The sequence below is a fragment of the Falco punctatus genome, assembly GCF_963210335.1.
Source record: "Falco punctatus genome assembly, contig: scaffold_105, whole genome shotgun sequence".
Lineage (NCBI taxonomy): Eukaryota > Metazoa > Chordata > Aves > Falconiformes > Falconidae > Falco > Falco punctatus.
The window spans coordinates 131,142-155,918 of NW_027660255.1; the positions used below are offsets into that span (position 1 = coordinate 131,142).

The 24,777-nt window shown below is 40.6% G+C and overlaps 1 long non-coding RNA gene across 1 annotated transcript in view; it reads left to right on the top strand.

Moving 5' to 3' along the window:
- The window catches only part of LOC308057340, a 29,001-nt gene extending 18,940 nt beyond the window's left edge, over window positions 1–10,061 (top strand). Inside the window, exon 2 of the long non-coding RNA XR_013925230.1 lies at window positions 9,639–10,061. This is a non-coding gene — a long non-coding RNA (uncharacterized lncRNA). The remainder of the gene's footprint in view (window positions 1–9,638) is intronic.
- Window positions 10,062–24,777: the final 14,716 nt, after the last annotated feature.

Here is a 24,777-nt window from a genome sequence, read left to right on the forward strand (position 1 = left end):
TCTTTCTGGCCCATGTTCTATGTTCAAAAGGATATTTTCCTAGGCATATTATAAAGATGGGCTCGGTTAAGGTAAAATTGTGCCAGCATTCCCATGAATTAAAGCACATGGTTGTATTTAGAAGGGTAAATTCCTTATCTACCTTTCTGACATTAATCAGGGTGTCTCCTGAAATCTTGGTGTTATCTTTTTCATTATACGTTTGACACCCTACTTTTATCCTATCTCCTAATTTTCCCCATAATCGGTCGACTTTGTGTACATCCTCCCGATCCCATTGATTCTTTTGGTACACCTCATTTTCAGAAAAAAAACCCCAAAGCTAGTTTCATCTTTGAGTCCACCTTTCCCATTATTCCAGTGTGTTTTTTCTGGGCATGATTCCAAGGCCAGTTATCAGGCTCTTGGTTGTAGGCAAGAGAGAGGGTACAAAAAACCACAAATGGTTTAAACCCACTACTGATCATTTTAAGAATCTAAACGTTCCTCATATATACATATAAAATCTGTTTTGATCAAAAATATCTTTGTTTGAGTTGGGGCTTACTGGTAATAAATTGGGCAAGACTGGCCACTGGCTCAGTCCCAGACTCCTTTGTTCTATATTGTTTGTTGTGGTGCCCTTCCCATATGGTGGATCCACAACCGCTCAGGTTCACTTACTTGCCACCCACATTGTTCCCATTTGTCCGAGTAAATTTAAGTTTCAGTTCTTTTTTATCTGGGGTTACTTTCCACGAAGTTGCAGGGGCTTTCTTGATCCGGGTATGGTGAATCCAAGAATTCTGTCCCTCAACCTTGATTGCAGTGTAGGTGGTGAGTAGGACTTGAAAAGGTCCGGTCCACTGTGGTTCCAGGGTTTTATCTGCAAAACACTTAACGTATACATAGTCCCCTGGTCGTATATCGTGAACAGGTCCATCCAGACCCCTACTGTGTGTTCCCATCACATGCTTCTCAATTCTCATTAATTGTTTGTTTAGTGCCACCATATAGGAAGTCATTGTTTCTTCACCAATCTGTGAAGACGTCCCCTTTTGTACCCCATAGGGTCGTCCATACAAAATTTCAAATGGGCTAAGCCCCTCTTTTGCTCTTGGTCTAGTTCGAATTCGTGTAAGAGCTAATGGCAAAGACTGGGGCCAAGTTAGATTTGTTTCTTGGCCTAGCTTGACAATCTGTTGTTTGATTAGATGATTCATCTTTTCCACCTGGCCACTTGATTGTGGTCGGTATGGGGTATGTAATTGCCAATCTATTCCTAGATGGTGGCTGATCTGTTGCACTATTCTGGACACAAAATGTGGTCCTCTATCCGAGGACATTACCGCTGGGACTCCAAACCTAGGTATTATCTCTTGGAGCAGTATTTTGGTCACTTCCCGGGCTTTAGCAGTTCTGCACGGGAAGGCTTCTGGCCAACCTGAAAAGGTATCTGTTAGTACCAATAAATATCGATACCCCCCTTTTTTAGGAAGTTCCGAGAAATCAATCTGCCAATGTTGCCCTGGAACATTTCCTTTCCCAATTTTTCCCAACTTTGGCCCCTTGGTAATCTTAGGATTAGTCTGGAGACAAAGATCACATTGTTGGGTTACTTGTCTAATAGTAGTATACAAATTTTGTGCTATTATGTTTTTAGTGAGATCCTTATATAGAGCTTCTGCCCCCCAGTGCCTTTTTCTATGTTCTTCCCGAACTACTGACCATACCATGTAGGAAGGAATCACTATTCTCCCATGTGAGATTACAGCCCACCCTTCCTCATTATATGATCCCTCTAGGTCAGTTTGCGATCTTCTTTAGTATAGTCTGGTTTACCTTCTAGAGATATTTGTCCATCGGGTATTAGCGCACCCTCTACCTTGATTGCTTTTCTGGCTGCCTGTTTTGCTTCCCTGTCCGCCAGTTCATTTCCTCTTTCTAATTCTGTGCTCACTTTCTGGTGTGCCTTGATGTGCATAATTGCCACCCTTTCAGGAAGCTGGACCGCATTTAGGAGTTTCAAAATTTCTTCCATGTTTGATGATTTTTCCTTGGGAGTTTAACAGTCCCCTTTCTTTCCATATTGCTCCATGAGCATGTACCACTCCAAAAGCATATTTAGAATCAGTCCAAATATTTATAGGTTTTCCCTGAGCTCTCTCCAGAGCTCGAGTAAGGGTTATGATTTCAGCCTTCTGTGCCGAAGTGTCAGCTGGTAGCGGTCCCGATTCTATCACTTCTTCAGAGGTTGTAACAGCATATCCGGAATGTCGCTTTCCATTCAGCATATAGCTGCTCCCATCCATGAACCAATGTTCAGCTCCATTAATAGGAACATCCTTGAGATCTGTCCTACTAGAATAAGTGGCTTCGATTGTTTCTAGACAGTCATGATCGACTGATTCGCCAACATTCCCATTAAGAAACGAGGCCGGATTGACGATGTTTGTAGTCACGATCTCAACGTCATCTTGTTCCACCATTATGGCCTGGTATTTTAGGAATCTCTGTGGGGAGAGCCAATGCCCCCCTTTTGTTTCAAGGACTGCAGACCCTGTGTGGGATACTAAGACAGTCATTTTCTGGCCCAAGGTAAACTTCCGGGCCTCCTGGATGTTTAGGATGACAGCTGCTACTGCTCTCAGGCAACCAGGCCACCCTTTTGCAGTGGCATCCAGCTGTTTAGAGAAGTATGCCCCTGCCCGTCTGTATGGTCCCAAATCTTGTGCCAGTATTCCTAATGCCATTCCCTGTTTCTCATGGGAAAATAGGAAAAATGGCTTACTCACATCAGGAAGTCCTAGTGCTGGTGCCGACATCAAGGCTTTCTTCAGTTCATGGAAAGCTCTGTCTGATTCAGCATCCCACTGAAGATCCTTCTGATTAGCTGCTATCAGGGAATATAATGGTTTAACAAGCAAGCCATAATTACATATCCAAAGCCTGCACCATCCTGTCATTCCCAGAAATGTCTGCAGTTCCTTTACAGTTCGTGGTCGGGGGGCTTGGCATATGGCTTCTTTTCGGGCCTTCCCTAGGACCCGTTGTCCGGCACTGATCTCGTACCCTAGGTATGTGACTTGTTGTAACACCACCTGTGCCTTCTTCTTAGAAACCCGATATCCTTGTAGTCCCAGAACGTTCAGCAGGCTCACAGTCCAAATAATACAAGATTCTTCGGTTCTGGTTGCAATAAGAAGATCGTCTACATATTGTAACACTTTCCCTTCTCCTGACGGTGGTTCCCATAACTCCAAATCCTTTGCTAATTGGTTTCCAAAAATTGTGGGGCTATTTTAAACCCCTGTGGCAACACCGTCCATGTGAGCTGGGTCTTTCGACCGCTTCTGGGATTTTCCCATTCAAAAGCAAAAATTCTTTGGCTGGCTTCGTGGAGAGGGAGGCAAAAGAAGGCATCTTTTAAGTCTAAAACTGTGAACCAAGCTAGGTCAGGTGTCAGGGTGGTTAGTAAGGTATAGGGGTTAGCTAGTACAGGATACAGATCCTCTGTTATTTTGTTAATGGCCCTTAAATCCTGAACTATCCTATAAGACCCATCAGGTTTTTTAACTGGGAGGATAGGTGTGTTAAATTCTGACTCACATTCTTTTAGTAGTTTTAATTCTATGAATCGCTCTATGTTTGGACGAATTCCTTCCCTATCTTCCCTTTTCAGTGGGTATTGTTTAATTCTTATCGCACTCTGTCCTTCCTTTAATTTTACTATAACAGGTGATGCATTCATGGCACGTCCCGGTATGTCAATTGCCCATACTCCGGGATATACCTGATCAATAATTCTGGTATCAATTTCCCTTTTTATAGGAGTACTGGCCAAAGATAGGCTCATAACCTGTATGTATTGGTGATCATTTACTTCCAGAGTAACTTCCCCTTTTTTAAATTTGATTGTTGCCTCCAATTGTTCTAATAAGTCCCTACCAAGAAGGGCCTTTGGGGAATTTGGCATTCTTGTTTGTTTTCTTAGTTTGTACTTTAAAGGTTTCAGGATGTTTTCCTGGTGGCCAGCAGCTCCCACAACTGTAACAAATAATTATTTTTTACTGAAGTTCAACAAATAAGTTGGTTTCGTATTCACTAAAATTCCACCTCATACCCATTCCTTGCCCTAAAGGGCAGTTATGGGTCCTGTTGTACTGCAAATGCTGCAGCAATTGGGGTGACATTGTCAGGTCCCTCAGCTCAATTGTCAGTAACAGCAACCCCCTCCTCCCCACCATCAGAAGGATTCGGGGCAGGAGATGCTGTTCCTGCACTGCAGGTTACACAGGCCTGCCTCTGCTACAGCACTTCTGTTTTAACTCTTTCTTACCCTGAATGCAAATCTGCTACTTGTTGCTTTAAGTCTGTGTTATTACATATCAGCCTTCGCAGGCAAACAGCAAACACCCTGCCATGCATCCAGCGTGACTCAGCCGCACCTTCGAGGGGATACGGGGCTTTGTACAAACTCACCCCAATACTTTAACACTTTCACAGGGTCTTTGATTCTACACACACACACACACCTGCCTCAGGTTTTACATACATCAGTACAAATTTTTATCTTACAACGTGTTTCATTCTGGTTGCTCCACAGAAGGAACCGCAACCTGAGCTTTTAAACACAAAAATTTCAACACGAACATCTTTCTAGTTTAGGTCTCAGTTGTTGGGTTTTTTTTTTTCTATCCTTTTCTAGAGCCATAATAAAAGATCAGGTGATGTTAATCCCGCACTCTTTCTAGTGCTAGTACCATAGGATCCCGAGGGGGTACTAATCCACAGTCCTTTTGCCACTCAGGTTTGTCCTGGAGGACGAAGAACATGTCTGTATACGATACTTCGTCCCATTTTCCCTCTCTCCTCAGAAACAACATTAATTGCAGGAGAGTGTTATAATCTAACGTTCCTCCCTCCTGAGGCCATTTCGCATCACTCCAATTTATACAAAGGCCACCACTGATTACAATATTTAATCAATTTCCTTCTATTTTCGGTACCACCATGTCCTACGATATCACTCCAATGTTTTAATATACAACCCAAGGGCGATTTTTCACAGGGCTTACTCCTTCCATTTCCCATTTTACAATTTTAATTACTTTGTTTTTCTCCGGCCGCCTTAGCCACCCAAGGTCGGAAACGCGGATAGAGCTCCTTACTCGTATTGCACTCAAACGCGTGTCTCAAGCACTCTTGCACTCACACTCAGTCAAAATAATTAAGCTATACACGGAAAATCAAAATGCGCATCTCAATCACACCATTCACACTCTCCGGGCAGCCCGCAGTCACACAAGCAGTATGTTATACGGTACCGTGCACTTATGTACAACTTTTAGGAACACTGACAGTTCACAAAGTATGCATTTCAATGAACAATTGCCAAAAAACAAACAACAAACAAAAAACCACATTTTTCCTGGTCTTAAGCAGAGTGTTAAGTTTTCCGCTATTTGCCACGAATTACCAGAATATTATTATTTTTCAACATACATTTCATAACTCCAAGTTTTGAACATGTAACAAGACAACACACAGAACAAACAAGACACAGAGCGCTATTTCAGTTATATTCTAGGAATTCCCCAATTCTTAAGACAACCCAATGGAAGTTTTTAGCTTCCCCTTTTTTTCCTACGCAAAAGTTTCCCTTTTACTTTTGCTAAGAGGTCCCTCTTGTTCCTGTGAGATTCCGCCTTATTCCGTCCCGCCCCCCGCTTTCCGTCACGAGGCCTCCGGGCTTTTAGGAATGGCAGTAACCTCGGGTTTGCTCGATCTGCCCTCAAGATCGCTAGCGGCCACCCCTTGGTCAGCAAACCCCCTCCCAAGGTACCTTTCCTCCTGGGGACTACGCTGCGCGCCGGACGTCTCCGTGCGTCTCACCAGCCGCCCCGTTTCTAAACATACCGTTTTATCCGTGGATCCAGGGGTTTCTCTTCTGCTCCCGGGTGAACAGCTGAGAAGAGGAGGCTCCTCCGAGGAAATCTCCTGGGGCGCGCCTAGGAGCGTCCGCTTCGCAGCTGGTCCCTCAGCCGAGCAGAAATCCTCCTGCCTGGCTCGCCAAAACTGACGTGCGGAATTAGACTCTATAACTCGAAAGTTATAAAGTAGGTATGTTTATTGCGCGCAGATGCACGGGGGATCGCTCCTCCACAAGCGTGCATACCCGAAGTGACGAACCATCCCACATTTATACAATGAAACAAATGAATATTCAATTAACGCCTATACATATTTGTTACCTAAACCCCGCTTCATATGTTAATTAGCTTATCAGTCCTTTGCCTGGAATGTGGTGGTCTTGCAGGTTTGTAGGTGATTCATGTTCTTGTGACCATCCAATCTTCTCCAGCAAGGACACTTAGCACTCCCTCCTTCTAGATAGCATTTGAATGTCTCTCATCTTTTCTGGTTCTCTTTTAAATAGCCCCTTTGTTAGAGGAAGAAGGGCAGGCGTCTCCCCGTCCCCCCTTTGTTAGAGGAATAAGGGCAGGCGTCTCCTCAAAAACTGTAGTTGTCTCCTCAAAGCTGTGTGCCTATGTGACCAGACACCGCACCCATGACCAGTCACCATACCCACATTCCTGAGCAGACATATACAATCACAGTCGGTGTTAAGCGTCCCCATTTCACACTATTTCTCCATATCACTTCAACCAACAACAAAAAGCAGTGGCAATTTTGACTCACATGCTTAACTGCCTACCAAACAAGGTGATTTAACTCTTTAATGCTTTCCCTGCTGTCACTCCGGACAAGAGAAGAACCGCTGCGACATGTTCCCACCACAGCCTCCCACTACATCAGCATCTACAGAAAGACACTGATCGACATTCGAAGTGTAAACAGTATCATCTTCTTTTGGATTAACATTATACATAGGTGGAAGGGCACACCAAGAACTGGCTCAGTCAAAAAGTTCGAAACATAGCATGCCTTCTCTGAACATTCACCCACTCCCCATACAATTCCCCAGTGTGGCCGGTTGGTAAATCAAATGGGAAGTGGAGACTGGCTGTAGATGATCGTCGACTTAATGCAGACACTGGTCCCTTGGCAGCAGCGGTGCCTAACGGAGCTGAGCGCATCTCACTCGTTCAGGAGCAGGCTCATGCGGTGATGGCCACAGCTGATGCGAAAGAGATGTTTGTCATGGGTCCCCAGCAAGAGGAGGACCGTGATCGTTTTGCTTTCACATGGGAGGGACAGCAGTACAGCTTCACTCGCCTCCCTCAGGGATATAAACATTCTCCCACCTTAGCACGTCATGCTTTGCACAAGAATGAGCCCAAATTCTCCCAGAACAGGGAGTTAGAGTTTATCAATACATCGATGATGTTTTGATAGGAAGGGATGAAATTATTCCAGTACAGGTGACACAAGGAAAGATTATACAGCACTTAGAGTCTCTGGGACTCCAGGTACCAGAGGGAAAGATACAAACTTCTGCAAATGAAGTGAAATTTTGAGGGATATGGTGGAGAGGAGGTTCAGCCTGTATTCCTCAGGACACCCTCTCAACACTAGAGCAGGTAAAAATTCCAGAAATAAAAAGGAGCTGCAGCATGCCTCATGCTTATTGTTCTTCTGGAGAAGACACATCCCAGACTTTGCAATAATTGCACGACTCTTATATGACCTGCTGCGAAAAGGAGCAGCTTGGGAATGGGCTCCGGCCCACGATGAAGCGTTACAGCTTTTGGTGTCTGAAGCAAACACCCACCGGGCTTTGGGTCCTGTTCACCCCACTGACCTGTCCAGATTGAGTCGGGGTTTGCACACTCAGGATTGTCCGTTCATCTTTGGCAAAAAGGACCAGAAGGTCCTGCCCGCCCGATCAGATTTTCTCCGGGAGCTTTAGGGATGCTGAGAAACGGTACTCTAATTGGGAAAAAGGATTGTTTGTAGTGAGTGTTGCTCTCAGAGAAGCGGAGCGAACCATACGCCAACAGCCTCTAATTTTAAGGGGACCTTTTAAGGTAATTAAACCTGTGTTAGCAGGAACTGCACCCTGCACCCCCCACCCCCTCCACCCGGGGTTAGGGTTAGGTTTTTGATTCAGACTATTAAGTACAAGACCAGGTGTTGTCCATGATCAAGTAGTCTAAAAATAGTAAAGCAGTAGCACTGGAGTCTACCCCAAAACAAACCCACTTGTTTAAAAAAGGTTTGATGAAGGAGCATGGCATTATACAGGAAGATGTAGCATTTCAAAGACAGTAATAATATCGGTGAGTTATGGATTTACGCTAATGTATTTATTCAAACAGTATAGTACAAAGTACAAGTAATTAAGCTAATGTTCCAGGAGGTGACACTGCTCTGGTCATTTTCAGCTGTTCACATTATAGAATTCTGATCATTATAATCAGTGATTATTTCTTTTACTTGAATGCCTTTTGTATTGTTGACTTCCATTTATTATGAATTTTCTAGTCTACCAGTGACTGAAAAAGTGTTAATTAGATTATGCTTTCTTTCAAGGAAAAATGAATTATTTGAGAAGAGGCCGATGCTTGTTCATAGTTTTAGCATTTTTGATTTTATTTAAGACTTTATAACAAATTACTAGATATGGCTGACTATATTCGGGTTGTGATTTGATACACATGAGCAGAATATACTTTCATTTTATATTATGTATTATATATTAGACTTAGCTTTTCCTGGGATGGTAGATTGAAATTGTCATGGATAGAGATGAAGAAGAATTTGAGGAATTGCAATCCAAGTGGTGGTGTCAGCTTTTTGTGAATGCTAAGGTTTTTTCAGACTAAGCAAAGGTATTTGGGAGGTTATATATCTATTTTCAGCATCCAGTGCTTAAAGGGAGTGGGGGACATAACCTTAAATTTAAACCTCCTCTTGCCAGTTCAATAGAATTACAGGTGAAATGGTTCTAATTTCACCTTTTTATACTACCCAATTGAATGAATACCAAGGTGGGGGAAGTATATCAAATTATTTCAGGTGAAAAGTGATACATGCACTTACTCATTTGGTTCTCTCCAGATTTGGAATTAAAAACTTTACCACTTATTACATGATTCATAAATCTTTGTTGAAGGGAAATGCAACTGTTTCATACTCTTATGATTCTGATGCTTTTGATAATTTGAAAATGACTATTATAGAAATATTTAAAACTCCGTTTCCAAATCTGGCTAGTTTCTGTTACCATCGACTTGTTCCTCTGTTATGTAATTAGTTCTGTGACTAAAAAAATAGCCTTGTCCAGTGAAACGGATAAGTTCTGGATACCTATTAATTGCAGAACTTGAAGGGTAGTTATTTAGTTATTGGACTTGCCAGCGCTGGCGAGAAGAGCCGGCCACGCAGCCTCTTGCTGCTCAGCTGCTCAGTACGAACCGCATCCGACCGTGCAGTTTGTCTAATCCAGTCAAAAGGTCAATTGCCCCAAACAGACCCTACTCAGCTGTGCAGCACTTGGAGTACACCAGGGTGCTCAGTGGCTCCAGGGACTCTGCCAGCGATGAAACCTGCTACTGCTGAGGTGGGGGAGCCCCCAGGCTTGGTGGAGGAGCGAGGAAGAATGGCACTGAGAAAAGAAAGGACAGGCAGCTGGGAATTCTTGCTTCTTCCTTCTGCTCCCCCGGTTGCTCTCAGACTAAGGGTGGCCGCTTCAGATGTGTAGGACAAGGCCTCAAGGACAAGAGTCCAAGTACTGATAGCCTGATGAATAGAGACTTGTTAGAACTTGTAGGGCACAAGCCCTGGGAACCAAGGAACAAGCTAACTGCAGACCCCTGAGCCGTTACAGCTGAGGAGGCAGCCAGGCGGACAGAGAAACACGTAGCCAGATAAGGGAACGGATGGCGCCGATATGTAATCAAGAAAGCCGCCTAGAAAGAAACTCCCTAACCTTGGAATAGAAATTGTTGCTATGTCAAGATAAACTAATAAGTTCCTATTGTTCTAACGGTGTGCCTTAAATATCAACCAATCAGTGTTTTTTACGCTTAAGATTTAACCAATCAGTGTGTAATATGTAGAAGGTAGAAACATATATAATTGTAAGAAAATGACTAATAAATGGACATTTGCTTGCATCAAGCTGCACCCCGTCTCTTCATTCGCCGCACAGATGCGCCCCCTGAAGGCCACCTTCTTCAGTCCTGTTGGCCATCAGTGTTTCTGGAGCTGTCGAGCAAGAGTGTTAGACTCTCTAGACACAGAATTCTAGAAAGCTCTCAAGAAACAAGCTCTGTCGTACTTCCAAAATAAGATGCACAATATTTTGTGGAATTCTGATACTGGGTTTTGTTTAAATTAGCATGTTATCAGTTTCCTCTTCCCGCTCCCCCCCCCCCCCCCCCCCCCCCGTGATAACTGGAACCCATATTCTTTCCTGAAAGGTGAAATTTTAAGAGGTATCTTTTTAAGGTAATATGGGTGATGTTGAAGTATTATATTACTCACTGTTTGTCCACCAGGAAAAATGCTATCAGAAGAAATTATTCTTATTTAAATGAAGTTTTTTTCATGCTGTCACAGCTCTATTTTCTGTATCAGCTGCCTTCATGTATAATAGTAAAAATAATACAGGCTTATAAGTGATGATAGATACTATTAAAGCAGAATACCAGATTTTGATATACACTGTACATACCCAGCAACGCTTCTGCAGGGTTGTACTGTGTAGTATTAATAAGACTCATATGCTTATTTTTAATCAGTTTGCATGGAATAGGAAGTTAGTGTAGGGAGCTTTGGTGAAAATGGCATAAATGCTGGAAGAGTTTAATGGGAATTTTTAAATAATCCTAGGTCCAAAGCCTAGTCTTTTTTTTTTTTTTTTTTTTTTTTTCAGTCTTGGGGTTGATGGAGATTGGGTTATAGAAATACAGAATTTTTTTAGAATAGGATTTTTTTAATACCAGCCTTTTTTATTTTCTGTTGTGCATTTTTTTAAAACAATTTTGCAGTATAGAGAAATACTAAAGTAATCATGACAACGAAAGTACCGTATTTCTTTAAAGGACTTTTTTTTTTAATAGTCAGTGCTTCTCAGGGTAGGAATTGTGCATGTCTGCATTGCTGAATAGCATCTAGCATGGTAAGGCCTTAACTGGGGTCTGTGGTTACTCTTGCAGTCTAAATAAAAACTGTGTAAAAAGCTCCAATGTAAAAACGGTTATACTGATGGGTTGGTTAGAAGGCATTCCAAAAGGGAGGTTTATTAGTATTACTCAACTAACAGGCACTTAGCTTTGTTTATTTACATTGCATGGCTTCTTTATTCAAGCAAGATTTATTCCTTAAGGTTGGATTAAATCTACACTTAGGCTCATTTTTATATTTAAAGAATTATTGGCCTTATCATCAAGCTTTAGGAGAAGGCAAATCATACGGGTTTTCTGAGCTTGTTTATGGCGCCGCTTGTTACTTGTCTTTCTACTCCACACCAATGCTCACATTATAGGTAGATTTTTTTTACCTCTTAATTTTATACCCTAATACAGACATTTCCAACAAAACCTGTAGCTGTACAGTAGTTCTAATTGTCTGTTGTTCATCTTTTCCTTCTTGTGAAGGAGTTGATACTATTATTAGTAACATACTCCAGGAGTAAGTGGATAGCAGTTTTACAACAGCGTATCTGTTTCTCTGACTAGTCACCTAAAGTTCTGTCCCTTTCTGTGCCATTCTTAGCCTTCCCTTCCCTGCCTCAGGAACGCTGCAGGTTAAATGTTCTAGTATGAAAGTTACCAGATATGGTTTTAGAAGTTAAAATTAAAAGCATGTGCTGCTATGTTGTATCTAGAAATTAACAGCAAGATTTAGGTTTTAAAGCAGAGAAATGCTGTGCTTAGTTCTCAGAAATATCGACAAACTTTCTTCTGTATTTTTCATTAAGTATATTCAAACGTGATATGAAGTGATCTGTCTTTTTATGGCCCGCCCCAAAATTGTTTGAGGATCTTCAAAAGCTATTTAAAGTAGAAGAGGGGTGGTAGAAAGTGCTTTTAAAGTATAAAGCTCCTGAAGTATTGTGGGTAGGAAGGTTAAAGTAAATTAGGTACAGAACAAATGTATCTTTGTGGTTCTTCCTGAATAATGGTTTTCCATGACAATTTGCAAGTGGCACATTCGCTGAAAAGCACCTTGAACGTGTGCCACTCATAATAAAGGGGCAACATTAATGTCCAAGGTGTAAAGTATGAGAGTGTTCCTGTTTACTCCTGTCTCTAGAACAGTTTTGTACTTAGTCTTCCTTTGTATTTTAAGTTTCTTTCTATACAATGTCTTCAGAATGCTTCTAGCATTTAAACACATTTAAAATGTAAATACATTTAAGTTCCTTGTTACACTTCACAGGATTGTCTTGTGTTTGCTGCTAATAAAAAAGTGTTAAAACAAAAGAAACAAAACAAAAAACCTTCTGAGGAAATTTTTTTCATGGATTAAGGTTTTGTATAATGACTTTACATGTAGAACTAAATCATTTAAGCATGAATGTGATGTCTGCTTTTTTGTTGTTTGTATGTAACCTGAAGATGTGTTGCAGTATGCTGAACAAGTATTGCAATTCAATCTCGGATATAAAATTTGCAAGTGAAATTTTTCTACAGTAAAGAAAGAAAAATTGTACTGCAGTGACTCAGATTTTTACAGGATACTAACCTTTTCCAAGATTGCAAGTAATATATTTGAATCAAACTTTTGTTCCTCCTTCAGATTGCTTTGTGGAGGTGAAGAGGGATATTTTAAACGCATGCTGTGTGGAGCTGCTGATTTATATGTGTACGTACAATTGTGTTTTGGAATGTCTTCAGTAAAGCAATTTTTACAAATGGAAGTAAGTCAGTTTTATCTGGAACAATTCTATATTAAAATTTTTAAAACAGCACTCATGGATTCGATGTTATCTTTAGGAAATACACAGGCATAAAGTCATCAAACAATATGTTCTTGTGTCCTGATCTTTTTCCATATGATAATACTGAAACATGTCAGCTTCATTTGTTGCAGGAAACAGAGGGCTTGAAGGAACAGAGCACCGAAAGCCAAATCCCATCCCATAACTCTTCAAACTTACTTTTCCCTCTCTCATCCCCACCCCGCAATCATATTTCCTGGAGTTCCCATCCATATTTGCATTCTTCTGGTCTCTCTGTTCTTTTTTTCTGAATCATACTTCTGGGTTTTTTTTTTAGAGGAAAAGAACTGCTGAGAGAATGCCAAATAAGCACAACTACTGTTTGTTGCCCTTGCAGTTCCTTCAACAGCCTTCAAAGTACTGAAGGTTTCTTGGTTAAGAAGTGTTATACTACAAGGTTTATCAGCTGTGCAGTGTTCCCTGGCCAAGTTGGGAAAGGGTTTGTCAGAGGACTACATACTCTGCCTTATTTTATCTTAAAAGAAAAGTAGCTCTTCCTTGGTACCGTATTCAAACTGCCCAAACTGGTTTGGGAATGGTAGACTAGTGTGATGCTTAACTCTCCTCAAATGCTGCACAGCCTGGCTTCTGTTCCCATTTGATGTCTGCAGCTGGACGCTGAGTGTAGTCTTTCAGCTTCCAATGCTACTCATTTCCTTACTCCTTCCATATGTAAATAGCAGTTGTATGGGCTCTATTCTCTTGCTTTCCCTTTTCAGTTTGATGATTGTAGAACCCTTTTAAGGGGCTGTTGAAGGAAAAGAGTCTCTTATGGAGCCATCCAGCAACATGACTTGGTTATTTGGTACCATCAGAGACAACTGAAATACGACTGAAACACATTTTGCAAGTAAAAAGTGACGCTGTGGTCAATGGAGGAATTTTGAAGAACAGTGTCCTAAATCTGTCTCCTCTGGAGGTTACAAGTCCACAACTAGTTACTTACACTATGAACAAAACATATTCTTGGATTAATTTATCTGATCTAGTGACATATGTAAGATCATATCTAGTTGACTGGGGAGAGTTGTGTTAGGTCATAGCGATCCTCTCATTCCTACTTCATCGCTTCTCAGCTTAACTGTGGCAGTTCAGTGTACGTGGCATGAAGTTACCAGCATTAAAGAAACATCGGTTCTGTCGTAGGTGTCCTGCTGTAGCACACTGGGTATCTATACAGAAATGATGATCTGTCTCCATCTATGTGGAGTCTAGAGAACATCTCTTCCAGAAAACACTTGAGAATTCTTCAGCGCCTGGTCCAACACTCCCAGTCTGTTGACCTTTATTTCTTAAAGAGATAAACATACAGCAGAGTGTATGCGTGAGATTATACACATGTGTAAACACACATTAGGTTATTTTTTTTAAAGAAAGGAAACCTGGTGGTGTGTGATCAATGTACTTGGATGCATATGCTTCTTTTGAGGGTGAAAGGTATTAGGTGTGCTTTTTAATGATGATTAGTTCAAGAGCTTGTATTAACTAGAATTCCTGGAACTCTTCAGCCGTTATACAGAGACTGGCATGTACTCAGTCTCTGTCAGGTGTAAATTCAGCATATGCAAGTGATGCAGCTGCTAACCTCCAGCACGCCTGCAATAGAGATTTTTCACTTACTGATGTTTGCCTAGAGTCTAAAAATCTGTATGACTAGAAATGTATGTTTTTAAATATGCTAGCCTATGATGTAACCTAGAAGTCATCATTATCACCTAAATCATACCTGATTTCACCTGCTCATTAGCTGCGTTTTCTTGCTCAGAATCTCTCACTGTCTTCATTTCCATCAAAGCAGGCAGCTGAGTGGGAAACTTGGGGACTCCTGTGTCTGCTTATTTTTACCAAAGGAACTTCTGTCATTTCATAAAAACTCTCATTTTTTGATTCAAGTACAGTTTTATTTCTTTTACTTATAACACTTATGTGTGTTTCTAAAACAGTGTATGTAGATTTGGAGAACAGGAGGAGAAGGGATCAGAAGACGTCACCTGCTCTATACACCAGCCTAAGGACAGGCTTATCTCTCTACATGGGTGCCAATATTTTCTGTTAAAACCTCTATGATTAAGGTTTTAAAACAGCCCCGGTCAACACCACTTGTAATACTTTACTGTCCTTACTACTAAAAAGGATTTCATAAGGCTGAGTATCTTCTTTTGATATCTTTAGTAGCTAATACAAATTTCCGTTAAGCTTATTAGTTGTCCTATCCACTGTGGACAGGAAAATTGCTCTCGCTTTATGCAGCAACCTTTTGCACATGTGGTACACATTTGCACATCACATCTCTCTCCAATTTTTTCCTTTCTTCAGATAAACTGGTTAAATTCAATTTATCTATCTTTTCCTAAAGCTAGAAACCGTGATCACCACTCCTGGTATTTCCCCTACCTCCATTTTTCTCAGAACTTTCTTGAAGGATAGAGCCCAAAACTGTACATGGTACTGCTGGGCTTCTTTTCTAAAGTTGCTTTATAATATTGTTTACACAGATATCACGGTCAACTTGCCTAATAATTCCTCTAGAGCCTGTGAGACTCTATGCCTCTGCTGAACTTTGTTCCAGTCTCAAAGCAAGCTGTGCAGTGACACCATCTGGTTTGGTTTTGCCTATATAGTTCTTCCGCATTTAAGTTGCTGTTTCAACCTAATTCAGTGTAAGCTGCTTTATACAAACTCTCTCCTTTCCTTGTAATAGCTTTGTGTCCTCATTCGGTGCTGCCCACACAAGACTTCTCCTGTTTTCAGGAATAGAGCTGGCGTTTCTCCCACACGAAACGTTTGTGGGGAGGGGGCTCAAAGGCTGTTGTCTTACGCAAGCAGCTTCTTTCTTACAGACTTCCATGAAACTCCATTTTATCTTTTTTTCTTTGTCAGTAATCCAGCTTAAAAGGTTAAAAGGAACTGTAGAGTTACATATAGCTTTACAAGCAAGAACTTAAATAGTTAGGCATACTGACTTCAAGGGGGAAGTCAGGATAAAAAAAAAATGTAAACCAAATAATACTGTGGCTAAGAGATGAAAAACATATTACTGTTACTGCATGTGTGAAAATGGCAGCAATTTTTATGGTAAGTAATATTTTTTTCTCAAGGTGCTACAGTTGAATGTGATTTACAGAAATGAGCTGTGGTGTTTTGTTGGGTTTTTCCCTCTTTTCCCTGTTAGTGGGCAGGAAAGAATCAAAGTGCAGGGAGTTTTTTATTGCTGCATTTGAGTATGGTCTTTTTGAACAACCTGCCTGCCGAGTTTGTTAGGAATCTTACTTAGATGGCACTGTTTGTTACACTTGTTAATAAAATATTGCCAAATAGTAGCTTGAAATGTGTAGGTGAAGTTGCACTGATAGCTGAGCTGATTTGACAGCTCAACAGTGCCAAACAAAAATCTTCCTCTTTTCTGCCGGTGTGCCTTCCACCTCCCCTTGTATAAGCTTCATTCCGAATGCTCTAAGATGCTGCAGCTCGCTAAACTATTAGACAAAAGAACAGTTCTTTGCCAGATTGTGGAGCTGGATCAGCTTAGCACAAGGGCTAAAGAGCACCAAAAATGGCTTAATGCGGAACTAAAAGTTGGTGCATGGGGAGGAAGGAGGGGTTTAGGTTTTGAAGAGGAGCTGATTCTTCATCCTTTAGTGGACCTGAGCTATTAAGTTGGCTCCAAGGTATGCAATGCTACCCTTTGAGAAGCTGAATTGTACAACATGTTCTTCAGGAAAAAATGTTGTGCCCAGAAGTTGTGGTAAATTCTCCTGAGTCCCTATCATGTGTCCACCTGCCCCCCCCGTCAAAACTAAATGCATGATTTGAGTCGATCTGTCCTCTTTAAGACTATACATATTTTCTTCTGATCTGTTTCTGTTATTTTTTAGAAAGTCTTGTCTTTTTTTGTTGTTGTTGTTTGAATTGCTGATGCAGTAGCTACCAGAAGGCGGAAGATGACCTCACCAAAAGCCAAGAAAGGCACAGCATCCAGAAGGGGAGTCCAGAAGTAAATTATAGATGGAACAACAAATTAAGCTGCTCTTTGGCTTACCTCTGGGTTGTCTTTTTTTTTTGGTTACCGTAGCACTGGAATCTATTTCTTTCCTTTTAAAGTGATGAATCCTGAAAACATTAATGTTGTTTGTACCTGTTTTGAAGAATAGATGTTTTATTAAAATAGATGTTTATTAATTAGATTTTTTATTAAAATATTTGCATAATTTACGAATACTTCAATACGAATGCAAAGTTTTGCCAACTTTGAAGTGAGGATGTGTTTTCTTTATACACACAAATCCATATCTTACAGGCAAACTGAAGTGCTTTTTTCTGCTTTCTAATGTAGAAATCAAGCTTTATTTACTTTTGTTGTGGGTACTTTATAAAGAACAGTGGTGTTGCATCTGATTTCTTCTAATTTTGAGTAAGTCCTATTGAGGGCCGCTTAGATGTACACCAAGAGGAAGTCTGAAATGGTAGAGACACCTTTTAAATATTTTTCAAGTGTTTGAATTAAAAAAAGAGAGCGTAAGACAAAAATCACGTCCTTGCATTCCAGTTTGTTACAAAATAAGTTTAAGCAATTATTTGGAGAACAGGTAGCGAATGTTAGTTATTTTTTTCATAGTATTTGTGTTTGTGTCACTTTTCTAATTATTCAGATTTTCTCTGGAAAGGAGGAGACCAGCATTTCAGACATAGAGCCCAGGGAAAAGAAAAGAACAAACCAAAATCCAAGGTCCATTCTCAACTGCCCCCTCAGGTTTTCTTTTTATGTTAGTGAAAAGTTGTAATTATTAATAATTTTGTAAAGTGTCTAGTTCAAGTGAAAGCTTGACTTGCATGTGCTTCTCATAACAAAATAATGGTTTACCTTTTTTGCATAGTTGAGAAGCATGTAACCTTCCAAAACCTTTCTTAAAAGTACTTCCTTGCCTGGCTTTGAGTCTTGTTTTCAGAGTTGTAAGTAAAAAAATGCAGTGTTTAATTTTGGTGTGAAATACCACTACTTTACATTTAGATACTGAAAAAAAAAAAAAAAAAATGTTAGGGCATGAACATTATTCTTATCAGGGAGACTGCTTTATGAAGTGCGGCAAACCAAAACGAATGCATATGAGCCAGTGGGTGGTGTATTTGTGTGGATGCCCAGTGCTATGCTTGCTTGATTTTATGTCTGAATCGCTACTGAAATAAATATGTTGTAGCATAAAATGTTGAATGAATGCCGAGGTTATGTTTTGAAAACAAGGGAATCCATTGTTTTGAAATAAAACTGGAATAACATATTTAAAAGTTCATTTCTACTCTGACTGCTATACAGACTCAATCAGCAAAGTGTGGCTGGTGACTTTAAGCATAGCATGCTTTTCATTTCAGATGCAAAACAGGACTGCTAAAGCCTCTCTCATATTTAAAACTCCTCAAACCAAACTATCATTTTAATGACTTCATTTAATTATTTTGTTCAAAAAGTATGTTACACTATTCCGAAGAACTGTTGTCAGGAAAGCATATTGTATTCTCTTGCTGTCTTGCATACTCAAAGTTAATGTCATTCTTTTGTACTTTAGTTGTTTGACATTTCAGTTGTTTTAGTAACTTATTTACCAGTAAACTTTCTCTCTTTATTTTGAAGTTTACAAGGAGTGTGTTTTCTTTTGAGACTGCCAAAGCCAAATGCAGGAAACACATTTCCATATATTTGAAAAGAATGTTCTGAGGTGCAGATTTCGTAAGCCACCCCTGCCTCTTCCCACCCCAAAAAAGTCCTGGAAAAAGTTTGTACTGACAACTGTTCTGCGAAGAAAAAGGGTGCTTTCCATCCTAGGTGAATGTTGTTTCAGGGCTTGCCTTTGCTCACAAGAGACTGCAAAGCTACAGTCGTGGCAAGCAAGAACGCCTTTGGCTCACTGTGACCTGCAATGATGTTTTAAAGCGTGGGATGGTCAGGATAAGCGAAGTGGAAGGCTGTGACAATCCCTGCAGTGCTACTGTACATACCGCATACTGTATGTGCTTGCACACGTGTGTGTTGTTTGGCAGAACAGGGATAGGGAAACGGTAGGATTTTGTTGCCATCCCTGTTTGAAAGTAAAGCCCCCAACACAAAAGAAGCAAGCTGCCTTTAGACTGCATTTACGGCTCTTGGTGACTGCAGGTGTGTGTAAATATTAGAGAACAGCAGGGTCCTGCATTCCCAGAGCCACTTGAGCAGTGCCGTGAAGACAAGTGTCCTTACTGGTATTGCAGTCATACTCCCAAGCTCTCCTGCTGTTTCCAACCTGTGCGCACAGCCATGAAAAAACCGGACTGACTGTGGATAACTGGCTAGCTGAAAAGGGTCTCATAGCCATAGTCCAGCTGGCTGGACAAAAATGCACATCGCTCTCAGCTTATCTGAAGTAAAGCAAAATACACTGTCTTTGGCTGTTTTTGTTACACAATAACAGGAAGATTTCGGTGGGAAAAGAATGTTGCAGGTGGGAACAGATAACTACAGAAGAGAAACTAGGGGCGGACATGGTATTTAGGCAACTAACCAATAATGAGCTTAACTTTTGTAATATGTATGAGCTAATTATAACAAGGCATAAAAGGTGACTGTGAGGTACAATAAACGAAGTCTGCTGATCACTCATATTGAGTGACTGTGTCTTCCCTCCGTCGCGACAAATGGCGCCCAAACAGGGACCCTAGAGAGGGCTGAACCTGCGAGCCACGGTTCGACGGAGATTCGGATACCGGTCCTGAAAGCAGCGCAGGAGGCGGAAGGGCACAGTCCCCGCGCCCGGGAGCACCTACAGAGGGTCCCGCCGGCCACGCGTCGCCGAAGTCTCGCAAAGGCTGCAGCAGCGCTGACAAAGGTATGGAGAGACAAGCGACGTACGATTCGCTCATATGCTTTTTAGAAAAGCGGAGCGTGCAGGACATAGATTGTAAAAAGGCATTACTTGGGTTATTAGCGTATGGGATAGCATCCGGGACCCCCGCGGCAGCGGCGAGCGGCGAGCGGCGGCGCGCAGCCCGGCAGGCCCCTTCCCGGCCGCGGTTTCTCTCCAAGGCGGCACCCCCCCCCCCCCCCCCCCCCGAATCGTCGCCATGGCGATGCAAGCGGCCAAGCGAGCTAACATCTGGCTGCCCCCAGAGGTCAATCGGATCCTCTATATTCGGAACCTGCCGTATAAAATCACAGCGGAGGAAATGTATGATATATTTGGGAAATACGGACCTATTCGACAAATCAGAGTTGAAAACACTCCTGAAACAAGAGGAACAGCTTAAGCTTCTCAAGGAAAAATACAGAATTGATTACAACCCCCCCCCCCCCCAAAAAAAAAAAAAAAGTGCTTCAGATGTCCTCCACAAGAAATGGGTTTCTGCCTTGAACTAGCAAACATCTCTGTGTTTAAAATGAAGCCTTTTTGCCTTGATGGAGATAATTTATTCTGTATTCTGTATTTATGCTGTATTCTGAATGTGGAAATTGGTTGGGACTAGGAGGCTGGCTTAAAGGCATTTTGCAAATGGGATTATTATTTTTGATCATTATTGTAATAATAGTTTTTTGATCAAAACCAGCCAAAATTATTTGTAAACATTAGGCATATCTGAAGAGAATGTCTTTATTTGAATCAGCAGTTAAGGTGTAGTTTAGTCTGATGCTGTGGTTTTATCTGCTACTGGTGAATTTTTGAAGTGATGAAATCAGAGATACAAGGTATACTAAGAGTTACGAGGTAATAAGATAATAATCTAAGTAAGGGTGCTGTCTTTTATATCTACAAGTGCAATATGCATTTATGTAGCAAAGAGAAACTTTAACAATAATGTTGCTTGAGCAAGATGTGCATGTGACAACTTGGGAAAAGGGATATCACAACTGGAGTGCAACAGTGTTTCTACGTCTGGCAGAGTGAAATCTTTCAAGACCTGAGTTCAGACAGTCTAAAATAAATTGTTAGTATCAGAAAACCCATCTTAAGCCTCTTTTGCTTACATAGTGTTATGGAAGTCAACTGCTATTGTAGAGAATTAATGATTTTTTAATACATATTAACAAATACTACTATTTTAACTTGAGGCAGTTAAGTGAGAAATACTCACGTGTAGCATTTGAGGGAATGTCAGCATAAATCGCACTTACAGTAAGACTGCATTTTTAATTACTGTACTCGTTAAGATTCGATGATGCCATAAGGCTAAGGCCTTTTATCACAAATTGGTTCTGAACTAAAAGGTGTGTGCACATGTAGATATGCACATTTGTGTTATTTTCCTTAACTGGCTACAAAATAATATAATTAGGTTGGGGACTAGATCTTGGGAATTTGTCTATTATACTTCTGTTTGTTAAGGAACGTGCATAACACACAGCACCCATGTAGGCTTGGCTTGTGGCATAGTTGTCAAATTTAGCATAGACATTCAGACAGATAAGCAAGGTACTCTTCTTGTGTGTATCACCTACAAGCCATTATGGCTTAGTGTGTAAATCTGTATGTAACTGTTGAAAAATCCACTTATGAATGTATATAGCTTAGAACTAATTTTTTTCCCTTTGTTAATTCTTTGATATCAATGAGGTATTCTTCAGAAAATGTATGGACTGGTTGGTTGCATAAGGGCAGTTGTTATTTGGACAGAAAATTGTTAATGGTCAGGGATTTTCCACTACAATATTTGCAAATATTCCTAGTCAAACACCAGTTTGGTTTCTTTTTGGGTTTTGAGCTTGCATTAGTCCATGTTCAGAACTTTAAAATTACCTTTGAATTTTTTAAACTTTTTATATCACTGGAACAGAAAGAGCATCTAAATTAAAGCTTCAAGCTAACTTTACTTTTCAAGTATTTCTGGAATTATCCTTCTGAACTGAGATTTTATAAGTTGGCTGTGTATTTTCCTGTGTTAAAATGCTGTTATTGAAAATGGTCAACCAAGCCTATGTCGCCCAAAATAAAAACGGGGGAATTGTGGATAACTGGCTAGCTGAAAAGGGTCTCATAGCCATAGTCCAGCTGGCTGGACAAAAATGCACATCGCTCTCAGCTTATCTGAAGTAAAGCAAAATACACTGTCTTTGGCTGTTCTTGTTACACAATAACAGGAAGATTTTGGTGGGAAAAGAATGTTGCAGGTGGGAACAGATAACTACAGAAGAGAAACTAGGGGCAGGCTTGGTATTTAGGCAACTAACCAATAATGAGCTTAACTTTTGTAATATGTATGAGCTAATTATAACAAGGCATAAAAGGTGACTGTAAGGGACAATAAACGAAGTCTGCTGATCACTCATATTGAGTGACTGTGTCTTCCCTCCGTCGTGACAACTGACATTTACAGCACAGCAGGGAGACTCTTGAGTAGGGAATGTTAAAGACTCCGCTACCTATGTTTCAAAGTGGCCACTATACATGATAAATCTTCACAGGAGAACTAGTCAGCACTTCAGCTGATGGTGTAATGAGGCTATTGATAATAAAGCACAGAATGCTTCTTTTAGTGCTTGAACGCTTTGCAGACATTGTTTCTATTTTTTTTTTCCTTAATCTAAAATATCTGGAGAGAGAATCAAATTCAGGATGGGTATAAGATATTTTTTAGATGGTGCTGCTTTGCTAATTTTTACAGGAATAAGTTAATATAAAATATTAACGTAATTCCCGATGTCTGTTACAGCTAGCATTAAGAAGGGTCAGTTGCTTTCCTGAGTAGTTTGACAGACTTTACTCACTGTTTTATCCTAGTGAGCTGCCAGATTTCGGATGCCATAATAAGAGTAATGCAATTAGGTTTTCTGCACGTTGTCTGGTTGACTTCTTAATTAAGAGTTTCTTTCTCTTTGGGAATAAGACTAGACAGCCTGTCATTTGCTATTACTAATTCTGCTTAAGATTATCACTGGAGCTTTTTTTGTAATTAGCTGTCTTAGTTGGCTCTTAAATTTTAATAGCCAATTGAAGCTACATTTTAGCCAAGTTCCATACCTAAATTGCATTCAGTCCATTAACAAAGTTGGTTAAAAGGCTCTTAAAACAAAAGCCAATAGATGGTGGTTAGCACTTCCATGTTTGCAGCAGTAGCAGTACCAGCCTCCAGTGAACATTCTCAAGAAATGGCACTTCCTTCTAGCAAAGGAAGAGAACAAAGAATGACCAAAATTTGTTTTGGGAGCAAAGGCTGATTATGCAGAATACTTGTAGAAAAAAAATAAAATTGAAGTGCGTCTTTTCTGGAAGAAGGTGGGGGAGATGCAGAAGGGAGAAATGAATGGTTCTGCTCAGACTTGACAGGTTCTGGAAAAGCCAAATAAATGAAGTTACGTTTTTCTCCATTTCAGCTGATCAAAATTATTAGCAAAACCATCTGAAGCACCTTGTGGTGGAATCGTCACCTTGCTGAGTTTAGTTTGTAAAACATCCTGCCAGACATTAAAAAAACTGTAAGCATGCCAGCACATAGGCTCAGAGCACCGCTTCTCTAGTTGATAGACCCTATAATTTTCTTTTATACTGAAGACCATGGCTGGATACCTCAGCCTCCCAAATAATTTAATGTAACATCAGTCTAAATTTTTTATCCCTAATAACACTTGTTTAAATTAGATTTTTCTCCTCTTTTCTTTCTTTAAGGTGTAGACAGGAGATTAACAGCCTTTGGATCATCCCGTGACAAATAATGGCTTTCTCAGACTTTTCTGCTTTTTAAAAAATAAATAAATCTTTACTGCTGTGAAGACATCAAATATTAATACTACTACAGTTTTAATACAGAGTCTACTAGTTGCTGATGAGTTGTTTCAAGGATGGTTTGCAATGCCCTGTATGTGTGACGATAGGTAAGTATCAGTGGCTTCATTGCAGGAGGCGTGAGGCAAACCCCAGATTATGTCTGAATAATCAGTGTGTGTGTGTATCTATCTATCTATCTATCTATCTATCTATCTATCTATCTATCTATCTGCTTTTACCAGCATATATAGTGGGACATCTAAATTAGAGTTTCCAGAGTGCACCACTTCCATTGTTCAATAAGACGTAGAGCTGGAGCTCTTTGAACATGAGTTGGATCCTGTTGCTTGTAGCTGACCTGCAGAATCAAACCGACTGGAAATGCTCTGTGGCAGTAAGTGCCGGTTCCTTCATCTCTCTTGCTGTTCTGGGGGTGCTGGGCTCTCTGTGACGATGCAGTACTCAAAGGGGGAAGGAATCTTATCTGTCTGAAGGTTGATTTTCACGATGTCCTTTCTCACAGGTAGGGAGAAAGCAGATGTGGTGGGATCAACTTCTTTGGAAATTCCTAGAGTCCTAGTTGATCTCATGGATAGCTTTATGCAACCGCATGCTAACTCACATGCATTTCAGTTTTCTTCCCCCATATTTTCAAGACTGAGCAGCTGAAGATTTAGAAAGGTGATTCTATGAATTCTTGCTTCATTTTAGGCCTTCTTTATCTCTATAGATGATATCTCTATAGCAACAGTTTTGGGGGTTTGCGTGTTTTGTTGTTTGGTTTTTTTTTCCTTTTCTCAAGTGATACATAAAAAAGGGAATATACTATTTCTGTGACCTGTTTTTCCTGGATGCAGAGTAAGCCGGACAGCTTAGAAAAATGCAGCAGCTCTAATTGGATGCTACAGACTAGTTTTTCTCTGCACTGATGGGCCATGTTTTTAAACATGAAGTCAACCAGCAGTATTGCACTTGTACTTCTTTCTAGTTGTCTGTGTTTCATTTTATCTCAATCCAAACCTGTCTTCTTTCAGACTAGAGCATATCCTGCTCATATAGGCTTTCATGCCAGATTTTAATGCCCTTGCATCTAGGTCTACTGCATACAAATAACTGAAGCATTTTCAAATGGACCTCAAGTTCCACAGCTCCTAAGCTGCTGAC